The sequence below is a fragment of the Delphinus delphis genome, chromosome 15 (genome assembly GCF_949987515.2).
Source record: "Delphinus delphis chromosome 15, mDelDel1.2, whole genome shotgun sequence".
Classification (NCBI taxonomy): Eukaryota; Metazoa; Chordata; class Mammalia; order Artiodactyla; family Delphinidae; genus Delphinus; species Delphinus delphis.
Window position 1 is genome coordinate 33,888,382 of NC_082697.1, and position 19,609 is coordinate 33,907,990.

Genomic DNA, 19,609 nt, shown 5'->3' on the forward strand with positions numbered 1-19,609 from the left:
AAAAAAGCTCTAGGAAAAGGAAAAAAAAAAAAAACAGTGGGCATATTCAAAGCATGGATGAATATGATAGTTGGTGGAAAGTGTAACAATCTTGAAATTTGATGATATCCGTCAATCTGGTCCTGTCTAAAATATCTGCCTGTCAGAAATTCTCCTCTCAAGCCCAAACCTGATGAAATCATATGGTTATAAATCCAGAATAAGTCCAGAAATGGAAATCAGTCAATGGACCACATCCTCCCAATGGTTTTAAAAAACTCTATCCTGCCTTCCCAAGAAGAAATGTCTTGCTTATGAGAGAGCTGTCATTTTCAAATCTAAAGCATTATTCAAATCGACAGTCTTTTCAGTAGCTACCTCAGCTTTTTTTTTTTCTTTTGTGGTACGTGGGCCTCTCACTGCTGTGGCCTCTCCCGTTGCGGAGCACAGGCTCCAGACGTGCAGATTCAGCAGCCATGGTTCATGGGCCTAGCCGCTCCACGGCATGTGGGATCTTCCAGGACCGGGGCACGAACCCGTGTCCCCTGCATCGGCAGGCGGACTCTCAACCACTGCGCCACCACGGAAGCCCGCTACCTCAGCTTTTTAAGGCTGAGTCAAACCTTTAGTTAAGGACCGTGAAAAAGTGAACGCAATTTACAACTATTTCCTCAATAGCATAATCTAAGATCCTTCACTTCCTCTGAATAAAACACATTCTTCTTTCCTTCAGTGGTGCCTCCTGAATGACAAACATGTACTGATGTGATGACTTAAGTACATTCTAGTGAGAATTCATAAACGTATTCAAGTCTTCCTCAGTTCCTCAATCTCACTAAAGGTTTTGAATAATGACGGAAATGTGAATTGTCCTCCTTTCTACATCCTTAACTGTTCGTGACCTCTACAAAGGATTACCCTCCACCGGGAACACACCCTCCCTGCCCTTCCTCCCCGTGGCAAGCTCCCACATGTCCTTCCAGATTTAGATCCTATAGAATCTCCTCTGTCAAGTTTCCCTCGGACTCGCCCTTCCCAGGACCGAGTTAGGTTCTTTGTACTTGGTACACAGCAAGCTATCATGATCCAAATTACACTTTACATTTTAACTATTTGTTAATGTGTCCATTGGCAACCCTGATTTTTCTGTTTTAGTGATAATCAAACTATGATATCAAGTTGCATTGGATTAGTCATCTTTTTAATTTAATTCATTTTTATGTAAATAGCCCCTAGTCACTGTAGACAAAATAGAAACCAACAGAAACAAGAAGAAAAATATCATCTCTAATCCTACCAACCAGAGATAGCTACTTTTGATACTTGGTGTATTTCCTTCCAGAAGTTCATTGGATACTAATGAATTTAGGCTGTTTTCCTATATTTGCTCTTTTGAACAACATTTGATCAATATCCCTGTATGTACACCTGGGTATACTTCTTCAGTTATTTTCTTAAATGAAATGTTGAGATGAAAAGTGGTTGTGTCAAATCATATGAACTTTTTTTTCAAAACTTCCTATTTATATTCCAAACTAACATCCAGAAAAATTGTTCCAATTTACTCTCCCTTTAGTGTATGAAAGTTCCCACATGCTACGAAGATATTGTTCATGTTTTATCTGAAGGGCAGATAACATTTTTTATTCATTTTACATTTCCAGTGCCTGTAGCACTGTTTGGCCCAGTAGGCTGACATTTGTCAGAAGGATAGATGAATGGAAGGATGGATGGAAGGAAGAAAGGTGAATTTATTTTCACTGTCAAAGTATGTACCTCATCTCAGATTTTCAAATCAAAGGTTACTTAGAGAGTAACCTCTTAGAGAGCAGAATGAATATCTCGCTCTATTTCTTTACCTTTCTTGCAACTCTGCCTTGAGGTCACCTCACTGAGGACATAGTCCACTTTTTCTCCCTTTGGTTTGGGACTCAGCCCTGGTTTTGTCCAATGTCCTACAGGCGGAAGTAACAATGAGGTCTCTGGCCTTGGCCTTCAGGCTCACGACATTTGCCTTCCTCCATTTCCTACGCTGTCATAAGAAGCACATCCCTAAATCACAACTGCCCCTTTAGCTTGAGCTATGGAATAAGACAGAGGGAAAAGATCTGAGTAAGCCAGACTCTCATCCTGTAGCTGAATTGCCTCCATTGAACTGCCTCTGAAGCAGAATCTCCCCTGATACCACAGGCTAAAGACATTTCTGCCTCAACCAAGCCCAGCCTAGATTAGCCAAGTCCCGGCTGATCTGCACTTCTGTGTGAGCTGTGATCAATTATTGTTGCTTTAAGCTACTGAGCTTTGGGGTGGTTTGTTACACAGTATTGTTGTAGTTTTCCTGACACAATGCCCTCTTTGGCTACAGACCTCTCTCAAATCTGTTTTCCTTCCGAATTATCCAACTATGAAAAAATGAAGAAGACATCAGGGGTGACATTTTCTATTCTGTCACTTGGACTCATGAACTCATGACGTCATTCAGATGTCAAGACATATGGACTACATAGTGGAAAGAGCAGTGAGCTTCGTGAAAGATATTGGTTCAAATCCTGCCTCCGTCCATGATAGCTGTGTGACACGCATTTCACTTAATGTGTGTGTGTCTGAATTTTAGTTTCCTCTTCTCTAAAGTGAAGATAATAAGAGACCTGTCTCACGGTGCTATAGTGAAAATCAAAATATATCATACACAAAAAAGTTTCCTTAAATACTAGTCAATCCATCTGGAATTTCAAGCTTTCCTTGAAATTTGGTATTTAGTGATGTGTACTTAGTGCAGTTACACATTTGCATAATAGGTGAAGTCATTTCTCACTCTCTCTTTCATTTTTTTAGGACTGTTCCCATGACTCTTCTATATCTCAAGACATTTTCTTGGCTTCATCCCAGAATATTCATCAACCAAAATATTGGTCAAACATTGGCTACTGACTTTAGTGACAGAGCCTAAATAATATAAAAGACAAGTAGTTATTGTGATTTTTATCTTGTACACAGATAAGAAGTATCACTTGCTAGTTTAAAAAGTTTTTTAAGTGTTGAATGTTCTTAAGGTGTTCAAAAACAAATTCAACCACAAGAGATATCTGCAAAAAAAAATCTCATCTTTCATAAAATCCTGCTATTAAAAAAATGCAAAAGTAATTCACTTGAGTCTTAAGACAAGTTGGGGGAGAAAAATCTTAAAGTATCAAAAATGTGGTTTAAAAGTCATAGAATGTATTTCAAAAATTTAAATGTCTAAAAGGTGTTAAGTTATAGATGAACTGGTATTAGGGAAAGTGGCTTTTAGAAAAAGCACCCTAGAGCCAGGCAAAGGGCATCACAGGCTAAGGTGTCTACAGCTTTGGTAATTCCACAGGCTAGAGAGCAGGAGGGACCTGTGTTCAGGGGTCTGTAAATAGCCCAACAGGAGTTGAGCACACAGATTATGTTGGGCAAAACAGGAAGTGAAATCAAAGAAGGAGTTAAGGTATTGTAATTCATCCAGAGAGGAAATGGGAAACCTCTTAGGAATTTTGGGCAGAGAAGTGGCTGAGACCATTCCGGCCATGCTGTGGAAAGTGGCCTAGAGAAGTGAGTCAGAGGTGGGAGCTGTGTGCAAGATTTCCTGATCGATCAGGTAACAGATGATGGTGCTGTGCTGGAGAATGTGGTCCAAAGGAATCCATTCAGGCTGGACAGGGACCTCTGCTGACTGTCTAAGAAATCTATCAAGAATGGAGACACTGAAAGAGGACCTTAACTAGTGCATGGAGCAGGGTGCCACCTCTAAAGAAATGGGGCTGAAAAGAGCTGGATAGGATAATCACTAAGCTCCAGAGAGAAATCCAGGCTGTGCCCACTGACTGGGGAAGGGACTCTTGGTTTACCACTAGGAGGGCTGAGTAAAGCAGGTTGCAGTCTTCAGGTCTCAGGCTGGGACAGGCAGGCATGAGAGCAAAGTGTCCGGTCTTCCCCATCTTCTGAGAGTCTTCCTGAGGCAGCAGGGTTGTCCTGTGCTTCTGGCAGCATGATGGGGTAGGCAGTACTGAGTGGCCATTAGGTTCAGAGAGAGATGGTTTATGGTACAATCAAGAACTAAACCATTTCCATTGTAACACAACTCCTTTATCATTTTAAAATAATATTCTTCCTCTCTTCTTCACATTGGATTTTTAGTTCGTCTATATTTTCTTAACTGAGTTTCAATTCAGAACTTTAATGATAGACCACATTTTCCAAAAATCTGATCCAGATTCTGGCTCAGGCAGGCAGCTGAATGATTTTGGATCCAGTGATTTTTATCCAACTATGAAGTGCATGGTATAGTCTTACATTCAACAAATTATTCTTTGGATTTGAATCATTATAATTGTAAGTGTTCTTTTAAACAGGCACACATTTAAAATACACAGCCAGGTCTCTGTTTAAATGTGTAACCAAATTTAATTACTTTTACCCCAGCAGTTTCAAAGAGTGTAAAATATAACATTCAAGCTATCAGGCATTTTTACAAATAAATTTGGTTTAATTAAAATATGTTTAATGTTATTGAGTGGGAATTATAGATATCAAGAAATAGATGATTTTTACATTTAAGTATCTAGTTTAATGTGAAAAAAATCTTGGAGTTGTAAGCTCAACTATACCATAAAGAATATTTTATGTGGAAGATCTCATGGCTGATAAATAAGAGATTAAGCCAAGCCCAGATTAGCCTCTTAATTCTCCCAGTTCTTTCAACAGCATTTTTAAAAAACACTTTATTATTTCATGCCTCAGTTTGTCCATTCAAAAAAGTAAAATTACTCCACAATGGTATTCTGAGGGCTAATTATAAATCTATAAATTAATGAAAGCAACTGTTAGATCTATTTAATAATATAGACTATATCTTAATTCATTTTTTATTACTGACACTATGGGATGCATAATTTGCCTTGTATGATTTTCAAAGCAATGGATAAAATGCATAATTGTGATAGATGGAAATGAAGTCTATTTTTATCATTAAACTTATCCCAGAAACTTGTACTCAGACCAATTGAGGCCTGCTTGGTTTGCTAGAACTCACTGAGCATCCATACTGTAGTGCTCCACTCTGCATTTCTAGAAGTTTAAAATGCCAAGGGAAAATTTGTGGGAATCAGTGTAGTGTTTAACGGGTGACTGGTCAGGCTGTATATCCAGTAATCTCTTTTTTTCCTGCCCTCCTTTGAGTAATTTGTTGTCAGTAGTGTTGTGTTCATCTTCCTATTTTCAATCTATATTGATGTTATTTATCATCAAGGTAAAGAAATAGACATAACTTCAAAAGTTGGGGGCAATTTGGAGCAAATAGAGAAAAAACTCAGCTTAATCCTATTTGAGGAAATAAGGAACCAAATGTTGTTTCAATCTGAGAATTAAGTTTCAAAGATGGGATTTAGAGAAAAAAACTGGGTCTCTAAAAGTTTGTGGGTGGTGATGGGCCAGGCTATCTTGTTGGAAAAAAGAAAGTGAAGAGTATAAAAGATGGTCTTGAACGATAAGCAAGAAAGGGCTTGGGCCTGAGTAAATGAGAGCTTTTTATGTACAAAGGTGGAATAAATAAAGCATTTTCTGGCATCTTCTTCTCTAGACTTTCTCAAAAAGAAAAAAAAATAGAGGGTGGGAAACTCAATTTTTGAATAAATTGGGACTTCTGGAACCCTAAATAGGTAGTAGGCAGAGAAAAAGGCAAATGTTTGCATGTAGCAGATAGTAAGTGTATGAAGTAGGTGGAAATGACTTAGAAAAGAGGAAAATTAAATCAACATGACTTTGGGGCCAGGACTGGGAGATGGTTGTATGGAAGTTGATGTCCAATTTCTTTGCAAATCAGAAAAGGGCCAAGGAATTGGTAGGAGGAGAGACAGAAGTGTGAATTCGGGAGCTGGAAAGGATAAGATTTGCTTGAAAATAAGTTAAAGAAGTGGACAATCTCAGAGATTAGGAATAAGGGGTCCAGAGGAAGATGAGCTTATAGTGTTCTATTGATCATAATAGGTAAGTAAAAGTCTGCAAACCAAAAGGTGAGAAACAGCTTTCCTGCCTCTAGTCCTGGCCTTAGATATACCCCTTCCCAGACAGAATATTGGGAGCCAAGCAATCCCCAGGAAGACCAGCAGATACATATATTTGGCCTTCCAGATGATCTAGCCATCTTTTCGTCTGGTCACCTTAGAGTCAACCTTACAAGTGCATAAACCCCATAAAAACACATAAAGCTTCTATTCAACTATTTCGTGTTTTGCTGTAAAAAACATCAACCATTTCAGAAAATCCTATTACAGAGAAGATAAAACCCAAAACAAACAGGAAAAAAGAAATCAGAGGAAGAAGAGGCAATACAGGTAAGAGAAGAAAACATTAAAGAAATTATTATTAATCATCTCAAAAAGATATATGGAGATATTGTGACCACTGCATTTTAAAATGTTAAAAATAGAACAAAGAATAAGATCTTATGGAAATTAAAAATAGGATAACTGAAGTTTTAAACATTCGGTTGAAGTGTTGGAAGATGAAATTGAGGAAAATACCAAGAAAATAGAAATAAAAAGACAAGGAGATAAGTGATGGGGCAAAAATTGTAAGAATATTGTCAGATTATTCCAGGTGATTTAACATTCAGCTAGTAAGTGTTTGAGAAAATGAGAACAGAGAAAATAGTGGAGACATTATTAATCAAATAGTATAAAATCATTTCTGAGAACTAAGGGCATTGAATTATCCCTCAAAGTATTTAGCACAATATACAAAAAGATTCACACCAGAGCCACATCATCATGATATTTTGAGAAACCAGAGATAAGGGGAAAATGGTCAAAGCTTCAAGAAGTGAAAAAAAAAAGAGATCATATAAAATAATTAGTCTTAGGAATGGTATCAGATAGCAATAATGGAACCTAGAATGCAATGGGAAAACCCTTTAAAATTGTGAGCAAATATTATTTTCAAACCATACTACTATACCCAGCAAACTTATTCAATTGTCAGGACAGAATAAAGTCAATTTTAGACATGCAATGTGAAGACAAAGCAAGGAGAGATGCAGCCACAAGCCAGGGAATGCTGGCAGCCACCAGAAGCTGGAAGGGGCAAGGAACAGATTCCCTGCTACAATCTTCAGGGGCAGTGTGGCCCTGCAAACACCTTGATTTTCTATTTATGGCCTAAAGAACTGTGAAAGAATAAATTTCTGTTGTTGTAAGAAATAAAGATTGTTGTCATTCATTAGGCAGACCTAGGAAATTGACATACATAATATGCACAATATTTTCTGTTGACTACCAAAAAAGGATTGACTAATTCTCTCTGGGCCAGCTATGGGAACTCAGGAAATATTTCACAAAGGTAGTAATGTTCAAAATGAATTTTGAAGAATTTTATGAGTTAAAAGAGTAAATAAGGACATTCAAGAAGAAGCAGAAAAGAGGGAGGGGATATGGGGATATATGTATACATATAGCTGATTCACTTTGTTATTATACAGCAGAAACTAACACAACATTGTAAAGCAATTATACTCCAATAAAGATGTTAAAAAAAAAAAAAAGAAGAAGAAGCACAAATAAAGGCATAGGAAAGTGAAATGTAGTGGTTTCAGGGAACAGAAGGGAGTTCAGTGTCCCTGAGATGGAGACATTGAAAGGAATCCTGATAGATGGGTCTGGAAAGTAAGATGCACATGCCATGAACACCATGCTAGAACCCTTGATGTTGTCTGATAGACAATGTTGATTAACCAAGGCTTTCTGGGCTAGGGATGGATGATGGCATATAGTCATATGGGGCCCTGTAGGGACACAACTGGGAACTAGGAAGCCAGTTAAGAGAAGTTGGAAGTAGTCTGGCAAAAAGAGAGGATGAATGTGTCCATGGGTATAGAAAAAAGTTTAGGGTGAAGCTTGGTTGAATGTTGGCAGCGAGTGAGAAAACATTCAAGAATGACTTGGAAGATTAATTTCAGGGCCTGGGTGGAGAGAGAGTGATGTAAAGACAGTTTGCAAATGTAGGAGAAGGAGTCATTCTTGATGAGACATAAAGTCATCCCTATCATGCAGGGGGGATGGGTAGGACCTGGGAAGCTGAACAGTGGGTATCTCTGCAATTTATCAACTCAGTGACCTTGAGCACTTCACCTTTATGAGCTTCAGCCTCCTTAGCTGCAAATGGGGGTGGGGAGGAAGCAGTATTATTTACTTCACAAGGATGTTGTGAAGATTTAAAGAGATAATGTCTGTGAGAGCGCTGTCTAAAGGTTTCTTTTTGAAAACTAGATGAAGGTCAGCTATTTTTATAATAGGCTTCATTTGGGAAATGATAAACTTCTGGACATGCATGTGGCTAGTGCCACATAGATCTGGAACCAGGAGAGATGGCAGAGATGCAGGCCCAGATTTGGGAGAATTTAGCAGCCAGGCTGGGGGTAAAGAAGTCCTTGAAAATTCTGTAGGGAAGGGAAGGGAAGGGAAGAGGGTTCTTGCAGAGCCCGAGGGATGCTAGCTCTATAAGTGTAGTCAGAAAATGAAAGGAAGTGAAGAAAAGCAGCACAATGTGGGAATACAATCCAAGGCTGGTGGAAAAATCTTCAAAAAGGGTGAGGGATGGTCATTGAGTCTTTATAGAGACAGAAGCAAGAGGTCTAAATAGAAGTAGGCAACTGTGATTACGTAATAATGTGTAAGAAATCATTGCATGCCCTCTGTTTCTTTCAGAAGATAGGCTCTGGGGCTTATTTTTTAGTGAAGCTCAATACCACCGATAGACTTGCCCTGAGTGGGGCTTGCAAGCCATATGTCCAGCGAAGACCCAGTTTTTTCTCTTTTTGATGGAGGTGTAATTCACATACACAAAATTAACCATGTTTAAATGTACAGTTCAGTAGGATTTATTTAGTACACTCACAATGTTGGGTCTAGTTCCAAAACATTTTCATCACTGCCAAAAGAAACCCCATGAAGCAGTCACTCTCATTTCTCCTTCCCCCCAGCACCTGGCAACCACAAATCCACAAATCTGTCTTCTATCTCTATGCATTTATCTAGATGATGTACCCAGAAAAACTGAAAACAGATACTCAAACACATTGTTATATATGAATGAAGATCTGATTTTGAATGGGCAACTTTTAAGGCTCTAGATAATTCACCTTAAAAAGTGAGTCCTATAAAGATAAAGGCTGAGTGACCACAATTCCAGTTGAATTTATTAAGCTTGGTTTTTACTGAATCCCATAGTTCAAACTGCTCCCAGTGCCAAAAAAAGAATCAGAGGATGGCAAGTATTTCTGTAAATTAGCTGAATGAATGTGAAAGGTGAGTTCTGGGTTAGCTGTAGCATCACTTTTAAGAAGAGAAGCACAGAATCTAAACTTCATTGTTTTCAGGTTTTCCTTTTACACTTTTATAATCAGGGAAATTTTGCCCCTAAATGAACACTATCTGTAAATAATCCTCTCTAATTGTAGGCTTAAAATGTCTGGGCAAACCCAAAAATGACTCCCTACCCAAGGTTTAGTAACAGTTAAGGTATTTAAACAGGAGCAGCCTGAAGAATGGTCCTCAGGTTTGATCTTAGTAAACCTGCAATTACTCATCTTCCCAGCTAGACTTTCCCTGAGCAAAGCAAAGGGCAACCAAAGTGCAATAATCGCTCAATGATGACTCAATATAAACAAAAACCTTATAATCTTTCTTTCAAATAGTGTGTGTTGTAGATAGAAAAAAGAAAGTCCCTCTTTGCTGGTGAATAAGAGTTTGCCCATCAGGTCTTCTCCAAGTCCAAGTTCCATTGCCTATGTCAAGCTTCTGAAAATGCATATAAAACAAACAAAGCTTTACAAACTTTAGTGGAATAGTATGAAATACTAATTTTACAGGTGCATAAGAGCAAACTGCAATTCCAAATACCAGAATGCCATTAAACATAATGTACTCCATATGCAGGGGCAGTTAATTTAATATTAAACCAATAAAACATTTACTAATGCCAGCGAAGGTTTTGGTTGTTGACATCAGGCTAGGTGTCCCACAGACATGTCGTCTTTCTGTTTGCAGGCCAATTTTACACAGCCGCTTTCTTCTGGAAATCATGCCTCATTTGAAGACTTTGCAAGTATGACAAATAGCCTCTCTAAGCCTTAGTGATGATGGGGAAGCTTGAAAATATTTAGAAGCATTTATTAGCTAGAATATGAAACAAGATTTAGTTCCACTACAGCCTTTGACTGTGTGGAGTCCTCATTATTAGAGGAAGCACTACCTGCTCTTGTGTGTGTATCTTTTGCAGGACATTATATAAAATTATCATCCTGAGGGCAATCAGTGCTAAGTTCAAATTGCACTGCATAGAAATTCTAACACCAATCCATAAAATGGACAAAATTAGAATATAATCGACACTTTTAACTCAGTCACCTGGTGACATTGCTGATCTATTCTTGGCTACCATTCTAGGCATAGCAGATGTAAAGACAGAGGTCCTCATTCAAGGAGATTTGAATCACAGGAATTCAGGATTCATAGGAAAAGGTAAAGCAATACAAGAAAAGAAAAGCTAAGGGCTTCCCTGGTGGCACAGTGGTTGAGAGTCCGCCAGCCGATGCAGGGGACGCGGGTACGTGCCCCGGTTCGGGAGGATCCCACATGCCGCGGAGCGGCTGGGCCTGTGAGCCATGGCCGCTGAGCCTGCGCGTCCGGAGCCTGTGCTCCGCCACGGGAGAGGGCACGATAGTGAGAGGCCCGCGTACTGCAAAAACAAACAAACAAACAAAAATAAAAGAAAAGCTAAGTGCTAACTGCATTGTTCAAACAAGACTTTAGGTGTACAAAGCATACTGGGGCAAAATTAGTCAAGGAAGCCTACCCAGAAGCTGGAGTTTGGGATGGGTAACAGAGGAATGTAAGGCATAGGAAACTCACAGCACATGGAGGTGGGGTGAGGTGTTCGGTGCACACAAAGATGATGGCATGTTTTGAGAAAACGTGGACCAGCGTGGCTGAAGTGGAGAATTCACGGAGGTAGGTTAAAGGAGGCAAGTTTGGATAGAAAGAATGTTTCTCATTACAGAGTCTCTTGAATGGGATTATAGATTTTTTTTTTTTTTTTTTTTTTTTTTTTTTGCTGTAGGAAACGACAGTATGATGGGGGCTTTAGGAACATGAAGGTGACTTAAGAAGGAAAAGTTTGGGGAAATTCCATTATGGTAGCCTCCTGGATTAACTGACATGGAGAGAATTGAAAAAGGCAAAATATGCTTAGAAGATTAAGTAATGAGAGACCTACACTGAGTTGGAATTGGCAATGATAAAAAAGAATGGAATGTTTAGAGGAACATGTTGAAGGAAGTATTTATAGGACCTGAGAACTTACTGGGTGTAGAGAGTGACTGTGGGCAGGTCCAGGCCGATTCTAGGACTTTGAGCCTAGGTAATTTGAAGAACAAAATAAGAAACCCAAAGAGGAAACTGACCTAGGTGAGGAAAAGATGAGATCAGTTTTAGACATGTTGAGAAAATCCATGTGGAGATTTCCAGTAGGTCTTCGGGAAAGCAGACTGAAACTTAAAGTAAAAATAGATTTGGGTATTTTTACCCACAGGAGAGGTATTTGCTGAAGCTATGAAACTAGATGAGGTTTCTGAGGAAGACTGCAGAGAGAAAGCTGTAGCATATTAGAGGCAGAACTCCGTTTTGGTTTTTAGATGTTTGTTGGTAGAAGGACAAATGAAGCCAGGGAAATAAAATGGTGAGCCAGGAGCCAGGGGGAAACCAAAGGTTTTGCTTCAGAGCATCTAATCAATAGAAATCACTGCACTGAGAAATGAGAAGTCATTGAACTTCCCAAGAAAATACCTCTGGGACACCATTGCTAGAATGGTGGGGAAAGGAACCAGTTTCCGGAGGTTGAGGAATGAGTGGCTGCTTTGATCATGGAATGAATATAAACTCCACTTTTGAGGGGTGAAAGTCAAAGAGAGAAATGACAGGCATTTTGTTGTAGTGGAAGCACCAAGGGTAACTGTTTTTGAGATAGGAGACATGAACTTATTTTTAGATAAGGGAGAAAGGAATTTTAAAAAAGAAAATATTGAAGACATTAAATAGGATGGGTATCATCTTAGAAGGTAAAGAATCTAATATTAATAAAGTAGAATATAACTTCTACCAAGACAGGAGATAATTAAAAATGATGATTGAAAACTACAGGAAGAAATGGGTTATATCCCAATTAACAAGGTTATTTGGAAGAAGGAACTGAGTAGCCATATGAACTAAATTTTCTCAGGAATATAGAAAGTATGATTGTCTATTAGCATTAAAAGGTGGTAAAAACTTAATCTCTGGTGAGGTTTAGTATAATCATTTTGGGAGATTTATTTGAACCAGGAGAGACAGTTTCCTCTCTACTGGGATTTGTTAGTAGCTGCCTGGTTCATGCCGTGTTGAGAAAGGTTTTGAGGTTTCATCCAGACTTGGCCTTCAGGATTGCCATGATGAATCACTGATGCCTGCTTTGAACATGGGGCTGGGGAGTGGCAACTCCAGTGCCGGGAAGCAGGAAGACAATCATGAATATGAAGAGTCCAGTTCCTTGGCAGATTTTGTTTCTTTGGATGACAGAGGGTTGGAAATGAGCAAAGGGGAAAGTTAAAGTGAGGAAGACTAGGGTGATGTTATTCAGAGTGTGGACCAGCAGCGTGGGTATCACCTGGGAGCTCATTAGAAATGCATATCCCCAGGCTCCACTCCAGACCCATTGATTCCAACTCTTCATTTGAACAATATCCCAACTGATTCATATGCATGGATTTTGTAAAGGGCATTTCTGGGTCCATGCTGAAATGACCAGCTGTGGGGTTCAGGTAGGTAGGCAGAAGAGTTCCTAAAGTCTAGGTTAGTGGTTCTCAAAGTGTGTTCCCCAGACAAGCTGCATCCTTAGCACCCAGGAACTTGTTACAGATGCAAATTCTCTGGCCCCACCCCAGACCTACTGCATCCGAAACTCTGGGATTAGGACACAGGAATCTGTGTTTAACAAGCCCTCTAGATGATTCCAGGTGCCCTAAAGTTTAAGAACCTACTTTCTAGGTAATCTTGTGCTTAACACGGGTCAAGAATAGATGGAAGAGATAAAGAAAGTTAGTTTAAAAGGTTGGAATCAAGGAGGTTGTTACAAGTTTATGGAACAAAAAATGAAAAAAAAGTAAAGTCACCAACAATACTATATACTACTAAGAGCTCAACCAAATCAACCAAGAAAGAAGACAGTGGCCGTAGACAAAGCAAGCAGTTGTCCAGATGAATTTTCAGCAATCAGTGGGCAAAGCCTTCCCTTGAAGAAGTGCGTAGTATGAGAGAAGCTGGCTTATGAGAACATAAAAGTACCATACAAGGCCATTTGTGTATAGACACTGAAACTGCAAGGTAAGCAAGGCAGGTCCAGTTTGGGGTGTTTAAAAGGCTAATTGCAAATAATAACGATCCTGTTATCAAAGCAGGACTAGACCTTTAGCAAACTGGCTACCTTTGTGTCAGTTATCGTATATCAAAGTAATATGATTACATTGTTTTAGAAAATTTATTGCAATTCTAACTAATTCTTTCATCGACTACTGGTGAGCCCTTCCTTACTAATCCAGAGGTGTTTAAAATGGGGCTGATGGGTGTTGGTATCTTTGGAGTTGACACTATCAAAGAGAGCCAGCTGGTGTCCTCTGCTTCTGCATTGTCCCATGTAGCAGCTCCTAGCCACGTGCAGCTATTTCCATTTCAATTAGTACAATTAAATAACATTAAGAATTTTTCAGACAGACCAGCCACATTCCACATACTCAATAGTCACCTGTGCTAAGTGGCTGCCATATTGGGCAACAAGGTTTACAAGACATTTCCATCATTACAGAAAGTTCTGTTGGTCAGGCTTTGAGCTTTTGATTCAAGATTCATAATACAGCCTTTTTCAGAATCTGGCTTTCCAAGGAGATGCTTTTCACTGGGGCTAAAAGCAGATCACAGATGGGAAAAGGGTGGGATTTGGGGCTAAAACTCTAGCTATCTCCACTTGCTCTGAATACATAAATGTTTTCTAGTTTTAACCTCAACTACTAGAATGTGGAGGCCTTCCTAATGGAGCAAGAGATGACAGTTTTTATTCATTTTCTTTATTTTTGTCATGGCAGAGGGAGGCAAAAAAATCACCAGGACTAGATGATTTTGGCTAACATCCCAGCACTCTTTTCATAATTTTATTTGCACAGTTTTGTTCTATTTTGTTTTCGTCAATGCCTGTCATCAAGAAGGTGGTGTACTTACTTTTGTTTGTCTGTCTATCTGCCTATCTGTCTATCTATCTATCTATCTATCATCTACATCTTTTGCTGGAGCTCTAACAAGACAAATGAATTATAAGCAGTGACCCTGGTGAGTAGCCAGCAGAGGCCGGTGCCTGGCTGATGTTGGCTTTTCAGGTTTGATTTGAGGCCCTTGGAAATTTTCAGTTATTTTTAACTTGCCTTTCTTGAAAGCAGGCTAGAAAGAGAACAGTATTCACCCACTGTTGCTACATAAATCTCTTTTGGGGGGGTTGTTTGGTACCTTTCCTTTGAGTGAGGTAAATATGCCAGAAAAGGAGAGTGGGAAAGACAAGAAATTATTGATTTGAAGCTAAAAACAGTGCCACCACCTTGAGCTAAGGGAGTCAGAGCTTAGGTGAAGAAACTTGTATTAACAAGAATGTCTCTGGAAATATTGCTGCCTCCTGGTAAGATAGAGATACAAACCTCAGGGCTCAAACCTGTAAATCTAATGTTCTGAATTTATAATAAGAATGCACTTGGTATCTATAGACATATTTTTTTAAGCCATAACAATGCCACATTTATAATACAGAGATATTGAGCGGTGAATAATCTGAAGTTATTCAGACTACAAATATATATATAGATAGATAGATAGATAGATAGATAGGTGGATAGATAGAAAGTTAGATAGATAGATAGATAGACAGATAGATAGATATCAAGGAAGTTTAAGATTAGAAGAAAGATGTTGCCTTTGGAGGACTCTGAGCTGCCCAAAAAGTTTAAGTCAAGGGTTTACGGCAGCATTTCTTGTTTATCCTTCAGTGCTGTTCCCTTTGGGAAAACCTCTGTGCCCGCTCTTTCCTATGTTCCCTGGAATAATTTTTTTCTCACCCTTGTCCTGGGAAGATAAAGTTCTAAACCTTTCTGATGAGACTTCCAGCATCTTCTCTATGAATCACTGTGAAGAGCTAAGAGGTTTTTTCCGGGCAATTAGCCACATATAATTTTCCAAATTGCATGTTTAGCTCTGACGTGTGTCTCTCCAAAGTTGGTACACTATTTGTTTATTTGGTTCTGGACTCAGGGTAGAAAGGAGTCTGTCCTGTTGCAGGTGACCCCTGTGAGTCACGTTGTGACCAAATGTAGCCCAGAGAGATGCTGCTTCACTGGCAGGTCCTGCCCGGGCACTTTTCAAAACTTTATGAGAAATGGAAAGCTAGATTTCTTCCTTTCTTCTTAATTCTCATCATTATTCTTTTCTTTAAAATATAAATGTGAAATTGATACTGGACAAAGATTTTTTTTAATGACATCCTCTCCAATTTCATGCCTTTACTAACATCAGTTGGTTTCAAGTCAGAGCCAGTGTAAGGCCATGCATGGGCAGAGTCCTTTTGAAGCTTGTTTGGCTCAGAATTTCTAGCCTCCATTTGGAGCACACTTGAATAAAACTTAATCCTGCTACCCAGCAAAATCTGGTCAGAGTCTGGGAAGCCCATTAAGCTTCTCTCTCTTTCTTCTAATTAAACATTTACTTAGTTTTTATTTTTCAGTGTCCTGATCCTCCTGGTGACAATGGCTTCATCAAAGATTAATTAGATAAACTAATCCATGCTGATGCGGTAGCCAACTAACCTCTTAAATCCTGCCCCATAAATCTTAACTCAGTTCACACATCCATGTTTCAAAGAACCCTTAGGATTACCAGCAAGAGCAGGAGTCCCACCTAGCAGGTCATGGGAGGGGACAGGAGTGATGGCCAGGGAGCTCACCATTCTTTGCCAGGGAAATCCTACTGGTGGCTGCCTCCCTTACCCCAAGGCATCCAGGGACATCAGGAAGAGTTCATACCTGCTTGAGTGACTAACTGAAGATGGGGAAGGGAAATCAAGAGAACTTGATTTTTAGCCAATTAAAGATAACCCACATATTTTAGGCAAAAAAAAAAAAAAAAAAAAAAAATCACATTTGTCCAAATTTGCTCTTCACCCCATTAAAAATATCCAATCTCTCATCATTAAGACCCAAAACCTCTCAGTCATTTTTAGTTCTACCACCTCTATATAACACTGCAAGGTTAGGTTCTTTAGACCGTACATCTGGTGATATCCTTTTTAAAAAATGATTCCCTTCATCATATTCTTTTAAAGTCCAAATTCCTTGGCGTGATGGATAAGCATGCTTAATGCCATATCTCAGATACTCTTCTCAGCCTTTCTTCTCTTTGTGCCTGTTGTGTATGCCCCTCACACACTCTCTTCCAAGAAGAGCTTTCTGAACTTGTCCTTTCAGGGCTGAATTTACTGACTTTTTTCTCTCTTTCAGGAGCACCTTCACCCTCTCTGCCTCCTGAGTCCTACCCCTCATTTAAGGTTCAGTTTAAATTTCATTTCCTTCATGAAGCTTTTTCCCAAGCCCTACGGCTAGAAATCTTCCCTCTCTCATCTACTTATATCATTTGTTTAATTTTGCCTTTCACTGAATTTTTACCAAGCTGACAGCTTACTTACTCCATTATCTATTAGGAAAGAAATTAAGTCTGGTTTGTTTTTGTTTCTACATGGTGTATCTAGACACACTGCATATGGCTTCTTTAAAAAAATATTTATTGAATTCAGTGCACCCAACAATTTTTTGTTGAACACCTATAACACGTCTTTCTATGTGACACAGCAAATCACAACACTGCATCAAAAAGAAAAAGATGAAAGAAACAAGGACTAGGTTTAGAAATCCGTGGTTGTAAGAATCCTAAAAGGAAATAAGTCTGGTAGAGTATGCATCAGGTGACCAATGATATAGGCTATTGAGTGGTGTCCCCACTATGGGGCCCTGGGCATGGCTCTGTTATCCACACCACAGCTTCATTTCCCTGTATGTTACCCTAGAGTTCTCCTTATGGACCCAGCCATACATTTCTCATGACTACCTGCAAACTAGCCATGGCTGAATGGTGCTCTGAGAAGCAGCTAAACTAAATGCAGAAACAGAGGCACCTCTGGTATCTAATTCTTGTATTATTGCTTCCATCTGGGTCTAAACACAGCAACAGAGTTTTTTGTTTGTTTGTCTGTTTTTAATAACTGGAAGTTTGTACCTTTTGATCTCCTTCACCCATTTTGCCTACCCTCACTCCTCCACTTCTGGCAACCACCAATATGTTCTCTGTATCTATGAGTTTTTTAAGATTCTACATGTAGTGAGATCATAGTTTTGTCTCTTTATCTGACTTACTTCACTCAGCATAATGCTCTCAATGTACATTCATGTTGTCACAAATAGCAGTGTTTCCATCTTTTTTATGGCTGAATTATATATTATAAATGTATATATGTGTGGGTGTGTGCATATATATCACATTGTCTTTATCTATTCATCCATTGATGGATACTTAGGTTTTTTTCCAAATCTTGGCTATTGTGAATAATGTTGCAAGGAACATGAGAATGAAGATAATCTCTTCGAAGATAGTGTTTTCATCTCCTTTGAGTATATACCCAGAAGTGGAATTGCTGGATCATATGGTAGTCCTATTTTTAATTTTTTGAGGAAACTCTGTACTGTTTTCCATAATAGCTGCACCAATTTACATTCCCACCAACAGTGCACACAGATTCCTTTTTCTCCATATCCTCACCAACACTTGCTATTGCTTGTCTTTTTGATGATGGCCTTTCTGAAAGGTGTGAGGTGGTATCTCATTGTGGTTTTGATTTTCATTTCCCTGATAATTAGTGATATTGAGCATCCTTTCATGCACCTATTAGCCATCTATATGTCTTCTTTGGAAAAATGTCTATTCAGGTTCTCTGCCCATTTTAAAATCTGATTATTTGTTTTGTTGTTATTGAGTTGTACGAGTTCTTTATATATTTGCAGAACTATAATATAGCATCACAATCAGGCTATTGACATTGATATAATCCACTGAATTTATTCAGACTTCTTAGTTTTACTTGTAATAATGTGTAATAAGGTGTGTATAAGTGTGTACGTGTGCACATGCACGTGTATGAAGGTGTAAAGACTTGTGCCTTCACCATTGCAGCCAAGGTACAGGGCAACTTACATGTGGAATCTAAAAAATAATACAAACAAACTTATTTACAAAGCAGAAACAGACTCACAGACATAGAAAACAAATGTATGGTTACCAAAAGGGAAGGGGGAGGAGGGATAAATTAGGGGTATGGGATTAACAGATACACACTACTACATATAAAACAGATAAACAGATTTACTGTATAGCAGGGAAATATATTCACTATCTTAACCTATAGTAGAAAAGAATATGAAAACAAATATACATATATATATATAACTAGATCTGAAACTAGTGCAATATTGTAAACAAACTATAGTTCAATAAAAAAGTAAATAAATAAAAATAAACTTTAAAATTTGTACAGGATAGCTCCATCACTATAGGGTTCCTCATGTTGTTCATGTTCTTAGATGATTGTTTGCTTTTTACTGTTGAGTTTTGAGAATTCTTTGTATATTCTAGATACTGGCCCTTTGTTAATCCATAGTTTGCAAATATTCTCTCCTAGTCTGTAGCTTGTTTCCATGCTCTTAACTGGATCTTTTGTAGAGCAAAAGTTATTAATTTTGATGAGGTCCTGTTTATCAATTTTTTTTCTTTCATGGATTGTGATTTTGGTGTCATGTAACTATTTTTTGCCTAGTCCTAGATCCTAAAGATTTTCTCCAATGTTCTTTTCTAAAAGTTTTATAGCTTTATGTTTTACACTTAAGTCTATGATTCAGTTTTAGTTAATTTTTGTGTAAAGTCTGACTTAGGTTGACTTCATTTATTGCCAACAGATGTCCAATTGCTCCATTGCTGTTTGTTGTAAATACCATCCTATGAATTGTTTTCATACTTTGTAAGAATTTAGACTTATTTGTGTGAATCTATTTCTGGATTCTCTACTTTGTTTTACTGGCCCACATGTCTATCCTGCTGTTAGAGCCACATTGTCTTGATTGCTGTGGTTCCAGAGTAAACAGTGTGTCCAGTGGTTGCTTCCACTTAACTCTCCTTTGCCAAGACTGTTTTAGCCATTCTAGGGTCTGTGCCATTTCACACAAATTTTAGAATATCCTTACCTTTATCTACAAAATATCTTGCAGGGATTTTGATGGGAATTCCATTAAAGCCTACATATCATTTGCGAAGAATTGACATCTTTACTATGTTGAGTTATCAAATCCATGAACATTTATTTAAACTATATTTTATTTCTTTTTATCAGCTTTTTGTAATTTTCAGCATACTGCTTCTGTATATGTTTTGTTAACTTTATACATAAACAT